Source organism: Culex pipiens, chromosome 2 (assembly GCF_016801865.2).
Source record: "Culex pipiens pallens isolate TS chromosome 2, TS_CPP_V2, whole genome shotgun sequence".
Lineage (NCBI taxonomy): Eukaryota > Metazoa > Arthropoda > Insecta > Diptera > Culicidae > Culex > Culex pipiens.
Window position 1 is genome coordinate 139,025,260 of NC_068938.1, and position 13,468 is coordinate 139,038,727.

Here is a 13,468-nt window from a genome sequence, read left to right on the forward strand (position 1 = left end):
ATTTGCTTCATGTTGTCGGTTTCCTACGAAGTTGCTGTATTTTTGTTTACATCCCGTTTTTTTGTATTTTCAGTGGACAATGACAAAGATCTTTATTATACGGATTGCCTAGTAGTTGTGATCCTTACTCACGGCGGTATGAATGATGAAATAGCGGCACGCGACAAACACTATCGCTTGTATGATCTTATTGATAAGTGTAAACCAATCAATCTCCCTTCTATGAAAGAAAAGCCTAAAATATTCATAGTGCAAGCATGTCGCGGAGAAGATACGGAATCGGGTGTGAAACTGCATGTCATAAACAACGGATCAAGTTGTACTCAAGTTGATTTCATAGCTTCACAAGCTGAAAACATTACTCATCCGGAGCATGCTGATTTGTTAGTATTGATGAGTTCACATTATGGTGAGTTGAGAGCTGACCATTATTATACGATCTGTTCCGAGAGTACTGACCAAAATCGAGGGAAGGGGGAGGGGATTTTCAATGCAGGAAAATGGCTTTCAAATTGTTTTCAGTTGATTAGACTTCTAATAAAGTTCTTTATCTTTTTAGGATGTAAAGCATATCGCAAGCATGGAAGCTGGTTGATTCAGGAGTTGGGCAACGTCATTGAGCGGTTGGAAGCAAAACCCTGTTCCATTTTTGACATTTTAATTCAAACCAACAATGCCGTAGCAAAACGTGAAACAAGTAAAGGGCTTAAGCAAATTCCGAGCTTTTATTCGACGTTTACCAAACAGTTGTATTTTGATATAAAAAATAAGGATATAAAAATAACCAAAAATGATTGAAAATGATTAAACAAATAAAAACTCAATTCAACTATATCACAAAACATACCCACATCAACGATTAAAATTGTCTCAGTTCGACGTTGTCGTGCTTTCTTGTCGCGTGGTGTTTGGTTGACCATTATGGGCATTGTCCCAAAGTTTGGTTGAATTTGGTTGCCGGAGTTCGGAGTTATAATTACAAATGTTTACGGTAGTCGGACTTGTACGTGTGTCAAACGCGTTCTGACCTGAAATCCCTTTGGCCATTTGTCACACTTACATCAATTTTCAGGCTGTGTCAAGACAGCACGACAAGATCGAAACTTCTTGCATATGAAGAGTGATAACAATGCACGGAGATTTTTTTCGATTTTTGTTGAATATCTCAGGATTGAAATCGAATTTTGAGGATCTTCAAGGTTAAAAAGTAAGGCATTGTGAGTTGCACATAATTGCGTTCTAATCTCAATTTGGCACAAAAGGCAAAATGGAGGAGCGTAATTAAAATCGCACAAGAAAAGCCTCAGCCATGCCATGGCGTCGAGTTTTAACGACCTTCGGGCGATTAGTGTGTATGTTTGTGTGTTTGAGCGTGTGCGTGTGTTTGTGAGTGCTGGCAAATACTCCCCGATGTGCATCCCGCGGATCATCGATGGAATGGGAACTTTGTTGGTAGTTTTATTTCCTCCCTGAAAATGAGCGGAAAATTAACTAAGATCGTAGCATGGACAGGATGGATTCTGCGTGAAATCGCAAAATAATTATTTGTTTGGGAATTTTACCTCAGATTATTTATTTTTATATTCTTAAAAAAAAAACAATTTTGTTTTTAGAAAAAACATGATGAAATGTTTTACTTATGTTGTAAACCATTAATGGTGTTTGCAACTACACTCAACCCCCGGTGGTTGGTAACTTTTTAGTTTGACAACAATTAATTGAGAAACTGTTAATTTCGTGGAGAAATTTATAAAAAAACAGCGGTAGCTAGACGACGTAAAGAACTGTCGAAAAGCAATGGAACGCAAAAGAAAAACGAAGAAGAAGATTCAAAAGAGGTGATATTTCGGGAAGAGTACCAGATAAGGAATAATGAGAGAAAATGTTAATGTGACACTTTGCATTTATCGCCTTCCTATATATCGGCAAAGCGAACGAAGCGGAGCTTTAAAATTTTAATGATTCAGCGCGAGATTAATCTCTGGGACCAAAAGTTTTCTTATTAAGAGCCCCAACGAGGACCGTCGTCGTCAGGGTTGGATTGCGTGTCTCTGATGGTCCGTTCCCTACGGACCGTCCGTTGGTATATCTCAACCGCACGCCACATATAAACGGAATGTCAACCAGGGCTGCGGAGTCGGGTCATATTTCAAACGACTCCGACTCCGACTCCGACTCCGGCTTTCTCAGATTAGCTGACTCCGACTCCAACTCCGGCTCCGGCTTTGAACAAATGGTTGGCTCCGACTCCGACTCCGACTCCGGCCTACCAACTCTAGCCGATTCCGACTCCGACTCCGACTCCAGCTTTCAACAAATGGTTGGCTCCGACTCCGACTCCGACTCCAAATGTTTTTAAATGTTTCAAAAGTTAGTTAACTATTATTAGTTAATTATTTTTAAAATATTGATAAATAGGATTATTTAAATACTCTCTAAGCGTCATTTTTTTCTTAAGAAAAATAAGTTAAGTAAAATAAAGTAAATAAACGGAAAAAAGTTTCTAGGTTACAAGTTTTATACGTTATGGAAACAGAAATCAAAAAATATCTTCAGTTTCAGAGGCATTTTGAAAAGAACAGTTTTGTAAGTAAATTTGGATTTACTTGCTTAACCTCAAATTTGAAAATATTTTTTTCAAAGCTAATAAATTTAAATATCAAATTGTTATTTTTGAATGAATAACTAAAAGAAATCTAGCCTTAATGATCTATTGAACATTAAAATTCAATTTGCTCAATTTCAGGCTGACATTTGTAAGAAGCACAATGACAGGCACCTTGTTTTTTAAATGACAATTTTAAACGAAACGTAAGCTTAAGATGTCCTTTTCAAATATCTGTAACATGGAAAATATTTTAACCTGGCCATGGCTGAATGAGATTATTATTGCAAATCAATGTATCTAAACAATTTCTTCGTGGAAAGGAAGCTTAAGATGTCCTTTTCAAATATCTGTGACATGGAAAATATTTTAACCTGGAATTTTTTTATTTATTTTAATTTTAAAATTTTATATACTTTAAAAAGGGGGGCACGATACTTCGTGAATCTTCACCCAAAACGAAGCTTAATGGATGATCTTGCACCTCCATCAAAATATATAAAAAAAACTTAAAATATAATAAAAAACAAATATCCACAAGTCGTCGCCATCGTGCTAACTTGTCGTACGTGCATTTTGGGCCAAATTGAGTTAAGAACGCCATTTTGTGCAGCTCACAATGCCTCACCTTTTGACCTTCACAGATCCCCAAAATTCGATTTCAATTCTGAGATATTCAACAAAAACCGAAAAAACTCCGTGCATTTTTGTCACTTTACATATGAAAGTAGTTTCAATCTTGTCGTGCTATCTTGTCACTCCATGAAAATTGATGTAAGTGCGACAAAAGGCCAAAGGGATTTCAGGCCAGGAAAGTCAGGATGCGTTTGTCACACGTACAAGCTAGACTACCGTAAACATTTGTAATTATAACTCGGGACTCCAGCAACCAACTTCAACCGAACTTTGGGACAATGCACAGAATGGCGAGTCAAACAAAACGTGTTTGTTATTGTTTACATTGTGTGCTCTCGTTTTTGAATATTCAAGGTCAAACATTAAAACGCGTTTTTCTCGGAACGTCAAAATGGCGGGTGCGACAAGATAGCACGACGACGTCGAAGTAAAATATTTTCTAGGTCACAAATATTTCATTTTTTTTAAGGTACATTGATTTGCAATGATTATCACCTTCCGTCATATTGGCGTAAGACATACAGTATGAGAAAATTCGTACCAGTTGATAATATTTTGATTCTGTGTTTTTTATTTATAATATTTGAAAAATAAATTAAAATCCTATATTTTGTTCTATACATTTTTTATTAGTTCATTTTTGTACTGAATTCTTGAGATTTGTTCAAGGATAAATTGCAACGATATCAAAATAGTTAACCTTAAATCAACATCAACATCAACAATCAATGATTATTTCAAATTTGTTGCAACTTCTTTTCACATTTTTTGTTAGTTTAAATTATTTTAAATGCAACACTTTGATTTTCTTGTATTATTATTGTTATTATCGTTGATTATTTGTTACAAAAGTTAAACTGTCAGTGACTCTTTTTCGATCTGCAAAAACAGTGATTACTATTTATAATCTTTTTATGTACCTCGTAATTTTTTCCTAAAAAATGATTTAACTTAAAACCTCTAAGACATTCGCTATCGGGGTAAAAGATGACTTTGTGTGTACTTTTTTCAGAAATAGCTGGATGAAATTTGGTCAAATTTGAATTGAAAGGGAACGTAAATATAGTCTGACTACATAACCAATATTTTTTGAATTATGATACTACATTCAATCACAATAAAAAGCTTCAAATACATAACGGCATCTGATAAATCAATTAAAAATATAAGTTGTTTTGTAAATTAAGCTGTTATATAGGAAATACTGAACAATAAAAAAAACATATTTTTTGTTGAATTTAAGATAACTCCGGCTCCAACTCCGACTCCGGGTTATCAGAAATCTTCGGCTCCGACTCCGACTCCGACTCCAGCTCATAAAATTTAGCCGACTCCGGCTCCGACTCCGACTCCAGCTGTTCGAGTTTTGACGACTCCAACTCCGACTCCGACTCCAGGTCCCCAAAAAGACCCGACTCCACCGACTCCGGCTCCGACTCCGACTCCGACTCCACAGCCCTGATGTCAACATAAAAAATAGGATTAAAAATAAATATTGACCCAGATACTTGCTGTGCAAATCCCGGGTGCGTGCATATCAGCCAAAAACGGCACGTCCTCATCCTCACCAGTTCGCTGGCCACGTGTTCTGGGCCACAGTCAGCAGATGATGGTGATGCTGGTGGAACATGGGTGGTGGAGTTACTGCACACGGTAGCATATTCGACGACTCGCATGGTTGTTTTTATGTTCCAGGTTGTGACCGCCATGCGGTGGCGCCCATTAATTATACACTCTATCGATAGATAAAGGGACGCGCGTGCACAGGTTCACGAGAGTGTCCTCCTAGGGTTCGTTGCGAATGGGTTAGAGAGGGAACTGGAGCTGGGAATTTGTACCAACAAGATTTGCACTATTTTGTAAGTGTTTTATATAGAGCGCCCAAATTCCCGTCCTGGGAATTCCCGGAAATAAAAAAATAATTCCCGAAATTCAAGCGGAGCATACATTATCCTAACTTTTTGGCACCAATGTTTTGAAAATTTACAAAAAAATAATTAGAGAACCTAACTTGATTTTATTCATTTCCATCTACTGTTTATATCAGCTAATCAGCTAGTCTTTAAATTTCAGTTCAAGGTTTTTTCAGTTAATATTTATTTTTGATGCATTCACAACTAGGAATAGATCTTGCTTATTTGTTGGGCAGCAAAAAATACTATATTATGGAATTAAAATAACGATTTTATTTCTGGTATCCTTTTTTTTGACGAAAATTGTTATATCATTTGAAAATAAGATATAAACGGTGCACATCAACCAGAGATTTTTGCACCGAGATATTTGTTATGCCAGTTTTTGTATCTTCAAAACTACGGGATCTGTCGATATATATTTTTTATTCATCCCCCAAAGTACAGTCTACAGAATTATTTACAACAAAGTTTGATTATTTTGACAGTCAGATTGTTACTGCCACAGCAAAAAATCTGATGGTAAAATCGCATGCAAAAGCATGCAATCACCTTCGGCAATATAAACACTTAATATTACACACTGCATGTACAATTTTTTGCAAACACAAAAAAAAGTTGCAACCGACGGGATTCAAACCCAACACCACCAGTAAGAGCTGGCGCCTTAGCCCACTTGGCCATCAGACCAATGAAAGTTGAAAGGATAAACGCATATATGAGCTTGACATTTCGGTCAAGTAGGTTTCCCATACTGATGGGCTACATATTTCAGGGTGCAAAATCACATAAAATTACATAAAATAATGTAATATTTATTTTACACCCAGGCCTTTTACACGCAGTTGGATTACTACTTTTTTAGCTGTGTGTAAGTTCGACAATTTTGGAATAAGAAGATAACAACCTTCTTGGTTGCTGATCACCCTTAACAATTTCTGGCCAAAAAAAAAAACATAAAAATATAAAAATTAAAATAACAAGCCAGAATTCCAAGACTTCAATGCAAAGTGCATGAAAAATGCACTATTCAGCAGTACATTCGGTTTGCAAATTTCGTTTCAAAAATTAAAATGTTACATTTTTTTGTCGGTACTGTACAACAAACATTCTTGAAAACCTAGAATATTTCTGGATTTACTCAAACATATTTAATATTATTATAACCACAGATGAATGTACTTTAAATTGTTTCAAGCTTATTGCACTTAAGATTACTTTCAAATTTTGTTTTTTATTTGTTTTTTGAAACTCATTTTAAACATTAAAGTTGTTAAAATAAAATCAGAAGCAGGATCAGAATAATTTTCGGTAAATTTCAAATTTCCCGGGAATTCACGGGATTTTCCGGGAATTTTTTTTAAAATTTCCCGGTTCCCGGGAATTCTGTAACCCCGAGAAATTGGACGCTCTAATTTTATATCCAACAAAATGGCTGAATGATCAGTTAAAAAAAGTTTATTAATGAAAAAACTACGATGTCGTGCTATCTAGTCGCACGTCGCTTTTTGACCTTTCGAGAAAAAATGCGTTTTAATGTTTGACCTTCAATAAACAAAACCGAGTGCACGCAATGTAAACAATAACCAACACGTTTTGTTTGGTTGACCATTCAGTGCATTGTCCCGAAGTTTTATTGAATTAGGTTGCTGGAGTCACGAGTTATAACTATAAATATTTACAGAAGTCGGACATGTACGTGTGTCAAGCGCGTTCTAACCTAAGATCCCTTTGGACAGTTGTCGCATTTACAGCATTTTTTAGGGTGTGTCGAGATAGCACGTTTGAAACTTGTTTTTTTTTGGTTTTTATTGAATAACTCAGGATTGAAATCGATTAAGCTGAGTAAAAGACGATTTAAGCCCAAAATTTTGTCATGCGCAAAGCAGTCTGTCAAACTTTCGGCCTTCGTCATGCACACGGGACCGGTTTAACGAGTCTTCATCACAATTTTGAGCCGATTTGGTCAAAGCAATGTTGAGATATCGTGACACCCGTTTTTTGAAACTGCTAAATTAAAATAGCTATATCTCGGCAATGATACAACCAAATGTCTTCAAATTTGGTTTTTTAATAGATGACAATGTATATTTAAATAGTCTGATCACAGATTTAAAAAAAGTTTAAATGTCTGCTCATACCAACCTCTGCCGATTTTCATGTATGTAACCCCTTAACTCAATTTGGCCCGAAATCGACGTGCGACAAGATAGCACGACAATGACGATAATCAGTAGATTCATATTGGTTCAGAAATTCCTAAAATTGATCAAAATGCAAAACAATTTTTAGTGATGATCAATTTCCTTGAAAATTATTGACGGCATCACCCTAAATATTATCCAAACACTACCCAAGTAACATTTTTTTCCAGGAGTTCTACAAGAGCTCTTCAAGATAGCTACAGCATAGCAGTTTGGACCGCGGTAGGATAAAATTCTCTTCAAGTACTCTTCCAAACTCCTGAAGAAGTTTTGAAGAGAATTTTATCCTACCGCGGTCCAAACTGCTATGCTGTAGCTATCTTGAAGAGCTCTTGTAGTACTCCTGGAAAAAAATGTTACTTGGGTACTCTATAGTGATTTAGAATTTTTTAAATCAAGATGTCGGTTAAAATGGCGGTACCGTAATCTTGGGTGAATCGGGACTACAGTCTGAATAGGGACAGCAGTTTCTAGAGCACTTAAAGCTTTTAAATTTGGAAATGGATGTACACATTTTGTTGGCCTGAGTCTATTCTAACCGAAACCAACCAGAAAAATCAAAATATTTTGCTGCAACATGGTTAAAACTGCTGTCCCAATTCGCCCCATGTGTCCCGATTGACCCCAGTTTACGGTAATGAAATCTTCAGAAAACGCAATTGGTGTTACAACGTGCAATAAATCATTCAAATTTGAATTCGACTTTTTTGTTGAAAGAGAGAGAGAGAGAGAGAACAAACTATTTCGAAGGTTATTTTGTAACTTTTTTTCCTATAGTAGATTTATTTGATTCTGTAAGCATCCGCAAATTCTGTTCACAACTTTGAATTAATCAGCTGTTGAAAGGAAGTCCTCATCTCAGCTTATGATAGTAACTTCACACAAGTAATGCTTAAATAACGAAATACATGAATTGAAAGAAAACAAAAACATTTTTTGGTCATGGCTTTATTATCCGATGTCCAAAATCTTCGGGTAATCATTCTTCGATAATCGGCACTTCGGATCTTCGAGGAGTCTGTTAATCGAGTCTAGACTGTATTGAGTGATAAATACTATGAGATTCTGAACCGGGTTTGGTAACTGTTGTTAGAACCGTTTAACAACATCCTGCCTTTTAGATTCAGAAGTGAATTAGGCAAATGTTTTGAAAACCGTTCAAGAACACATTATGGCAGACAAGAATGTAAAATACGTCCCTGGTGTTCGCCTAGAAGATTTTTGTTTTCTTTATTTAACATTATATTTTTTAGTAATGTCACTTTACCTACTAGTTTTTGTGATTTATTAGTTTTGACAGGGATACGTCATCTCAGGATGACCCTTTTACCATGAATAATAAAAATATCAATCATAAAAAATCATTCAATTTCATTATTATGTTTTAGGAGATCTTCTTTTCAATCATGTTTGAGTGCTAATGCTCAAATAATAAAATAAATGAAATGAATTACTAAACCAAATTGGGTTGATACAAATAACCCTACGTTTCGAACTAACTTTGGTCGCCCTTGAACTTGAACCTTTTTCCTCGAAGGAAACAATGTGGCAAACAAAACGCACCGAAAAAGCTAAAGCTAAAAAAGACGTTTCGTCACGATCCTGTTGTGGGTGTTTCCCCCGAAAAGTCTTGTCACGCGAATTGAGTGGATTAGGCTGTTGTTTTAGGGCATGGGCGTTTGTTTGTAATGCAAATTCGGTTCTTTTCCTTTTTGCGCTACGCGATTTGGTTTGCCAAAAACAAATTCAGGATTTTGCTCTGGTGAAGGTGGTAAAATGTTCGTTCGACAAAAATCGATGACATTGAAATAAAATAAAGCCGAACCCGACAAAGGTGTTTGCGCAAACAATGAACGGTTGCGTTCAAGGATGACTTTAAATGTCATGAATTATGCCAGGTAAAGATGGAGACTTTCCGTGCCAACCAGCAGCATTGGGGACAATGATTTGCATGATCATTATGCCACTCTTGCTCGAAGGAATCGTTTTCGCTCCGCGCTGACAGTAGACAGTGCCTAATCCTTTTTCAAACGCTAATCCTTGGCGTCAACCGTGTCTGCGGATGGATTTTCTTGTCTAGAATGTGGTTATGAGGAGTTCACTAGGTCTTTGAGATGTTTCTAATATTTCAACGAAAATGATACGAGTCATTCCAGGTCAACTGAGTACACTTTTGAACTTGAATTTGACCAATTTGAATCAATTCCTCTATTCCACGAAATTAACCACCTTCAAATTTACTGAAAATGAACAATCAAATCAATCAAATTCAAGAATCATAAAAATGGCTGACAAATTGCTAACCCAAATACTTCACTGCTCCAGCATTCCCAGGATTGCAACGTAGCACATCGCTCCGGTAATGCTTAGGACCATCATCTTGTCGACGTTTCTTCCCGTTGCTGCACTTCTCCGTCCCCACTGCTAATGACTCTCTGTTCCAATTCCATTCTTTATCGTTATGATTTTATGTCCTATTCAAATACCATTTCCGTTCTCTCCACGAGATCTCCTGCGGGCTTTGCTGACAGGCAGACGACTCTCGCGTCGTTGTCCTCATCCGTTGACAACTTGCCAACCGGCATTACACTCAATTTGATATTCGAGCGTTGCTTCACTTCCGAAGGCCATTACGGTCCTTAAGGATTGTTGGTTGGAATGTACCAATTTCTTTAATTTTGACGGATTTTGTACGTCACTAGACATGATTGAACATTTAAAAAATGACATTTAACGAAATATTAAATTTATGCAAATTTCCTTCTGATCATCCCTACTGCAAATCATCTCACCCCTTGGCCACAACACATCGGTTCAATGGACGGAAAAGTGAAAATTCATCAGGAAGTACAAAAAAATATGTTCCATTGACATTAATCGCTCGGCAGGAGTGCTGAATTGTGAGCGGAATATTGAAAACTCTTCACCACCTTCTCCTCCGCCGACCGGGTTTGTTCTATTCTTGCTGTGCAACGACGAGCAGTTGCTCCATTGTTGAAGGATTAGTTCCGCATTCATGGGAGTGATTAAAATCCAGCAAAAATGGAACTTTTATCCTGGAATCAACTCCCACACCCCAACACGTGTGCGCTGTAGAATTGTAGAAATGGTGGGTTGATTGGTTGTTCTTCGAATCTGTACTTATTTTTTATCTAGCAATAAAAAATAGATGTTTATAGAATTTTTAGAATTTTTTCTGAAAACCTTTTGTTTTAATGGAATTTAAAACCGTCCGATTACTATTCATTTAATTACACGATAACATTATTAAGCTAAAATAAACTCTTATTCGATTGAATAAAAAATAAATTCTGCAATCATTTACTTTCTTGCAACAGAAAAATGTGAACTTGCAATTCCGATGCATTGTCCCAAGCTGCAATACACAACTTTTTTGAACAAGTTTTCTGATAAAGACAAAACTTGCTTCCAGTTGGGCTGTTTCCACCGACTTTTCCCGGAAAAGCATTTGCACCACCTGTTCTGTCTTAGCTCCGTACAGTTTATAAAGAACAAAACCAATATAGAAGTCAATAAATTAATCGCCAAGATCTGGCAAAGTCTGAAGCGGCAGCAACGAAAAAAAAAAGGAAACTTTCAAAATATAAAACAAATGTTTTCCAAAAGTTTTAATTCAGTTCTGTTTGGGAACTTTTTTGTCTTTCCTGAGCTGATTGCCGCGCGGGTTGGTTCGGATTTTTGTGCTAAACTCATTCGGACTTTGTGTCTATATATTTCCCAGTTGGTCCATCTTTGGTCCACCGACCGCTGCTGCATCCCTTATCATCCCGTCAGCAAGTTCTGGGGCTTTGGTCCAGCGGGGATTTTTTTTCGCTTCACCATGAATAGCGAACCTTCAAAGTTACTTCTCATTCTGGTGGTGGTTCTCTACGGTATCTTCCCGACTCACTCTCTCCCTTCTAATGGATACAAACTTATTTTCCAGCTTTGTAAATAAATTTCTTCTTATCAAATTAATTGCTCAATTAAAAAACTTTTTTTGTTCCGTGATGCAGCTTTTTGTTTTCTTTTCAGACCAGTTTTTTTTTCTTCTGTTTTTGTTTGTTTGGATTTGTTGGACGTCCAAGTACAAGCGGACCAGCAGCTGCTGATGAATGAAGCTGTTGGCGTCTCAATTATGAGCTTGATTATGAGTCCGCGTTCCGTCCGTTGTCTGTTATCTTAAAAGCTGCGCCCAGGACCGAGCAAACATAAAGATGATTCACGCTGGACGTTTGGGGCGAGCGGCTCTGGCAATGGAATGACGATTGCATTAGTGGACAAAGCGATTTGTATGCAAATTTGATGGGTTTTATGAGTTAGATTTCTTGAAGGTATGTAAAGTAGAACTTGTTTCAGTTTTAATTTGTTTTGACAAACTTTTTTTTGTTTCTTTTTGCATGTTGATAAGTTTTAGGTATGCAACCTACCACAAAAAAAAATGTCACTGAGAATTTGTTAAAGACTGTTTCACAAATAAATCATAAAATCATAAAATCATAAAATCATAAAATCATAAAATCATAAAATCATAAAATCATAAAATCATAAAATCATAAAATCATAAAATCATAAAATCATAAAATCATAAAATCATAAAATCATAAAATCATAACACTGCTGGGTAATTTTCTACCAACTCACACGAAATCGGAAAAGTTGCCCCGACCCCTCTTCGATTTTCGTAAAACTTCGTCCTAAGGAGTAACTTTTGTCCCTGACCATGAATCCGTGTTCCATTTTTCCATATCTCATGACGGAAGGGCGGTACGACCTCTTTCATTTTTGAACATGCGAATGAAGACGTGTTTTTCAATAATTTGCAACCTGACTTTTATGTAAAATTGGACGCCCGATTTGATGGCGTACTCAAAATTTCGAAAGAAGGTATTTTTATTGAAAAAATACATAAAAAATTAAAACTTTGCAATTTTTCAACACTCAACTGTAAAAAAAATGGAACATGTCATTTTAAGGGAAGTTAATGTACATTTCGAATCTGTATTATCCCAAGAGAATCATTTTTTAATTTAGAACAAAATTTTTCATTTTTAAATTTCATGTTTTTTGTAACTCTGCTAGGTAATTTTTGAGAGTGTAACAATATTAGCATAGCATAGCATTGGTGTCTACCCGTAGTTGCTACTCTGTTATTGACCAGGACCTCCAAGAATTGCTCCGTGGACCACAGATGAAGAGTAGGAACCAATCATCACCACTTCGCAACTTTCAAATGTCCCTATCATGCTAGCCAATCACAGCGCCGGCCACGACCAGTGGTAAGACACGGGGGAAGTGGATAGGAATTTTAGTCCGATACTTGAGTGATGAAGACCGCTAAATCAGCTGCGTCTTCGACAAAGTATCACGTGAGGTTTGAGGGTGTTAGTAAGATGGGTGTGAAGCCAGGATTCACCGTGGTAAGTGATGCGGCCGGTCAAATCTATTTATAGTCCTTAATTCTTCGTATGTTCTTGGATTCATTTTTGGAAGCTTTCCAATTCGGTTCACCAAGCTTTTTGTGGTGAATTCTGGTCGTGTTGAAAGTTCAATATTCGCCTAACAATTATGCAACCAGTGTCCTTGAATTCAACTTGCATTCAATATTGCATTTTCCTGTTCTTAGGTTCACACAGATTCCAATCAAGTTTCTTGGATTCTTATAGCATTCTTAATCCTTCTAGACAACTAAGCCTCGATGGTCTGGTGGTTAGCATTTTTGTCTGCTGACCCAAAGGACGGGGGATCGAACCCCGCCGCGAGCTAATGAATTTTTCGTTCAATATTCAAGTGTTCAGAATTATTCCTTCTTTCCATAATTTCTCGATAGGGGTAGATGGGAATCGAACCCAGAACCTTCCGCTTACAAAGCGAACAGCGTAACCATTCAGCCACGCCTACCCCTAATTTTTGAGAGTGTAACAATATTCTGCAAAAAGTATTTGCGACGGCTTTAATTATAACAAAAATCAGTATGCTTTTTAAATTTATTTATCGAAACGTAACTACCTTCATTTCATAACCTGATGATTATTTGAATTTCTTTTGAATTCCAGCAATGATTGAATAGAAAACAACATTAGGTATATTGTTTTTGTTGAACTTTCGGA

At 36.6% G+C, this 13,468-nt stretch overlaps 1 pseudogene; it reads left to right on the plus strand.

Moving 5' to 3' along the window:
• LOC120428315 (caspase-1-like) overlaps positions 1-13,468 on the plus strand; it is a 44,653-nt pseudogene that overhangs the window by 458 nt on the left and 30,727 nt on the right.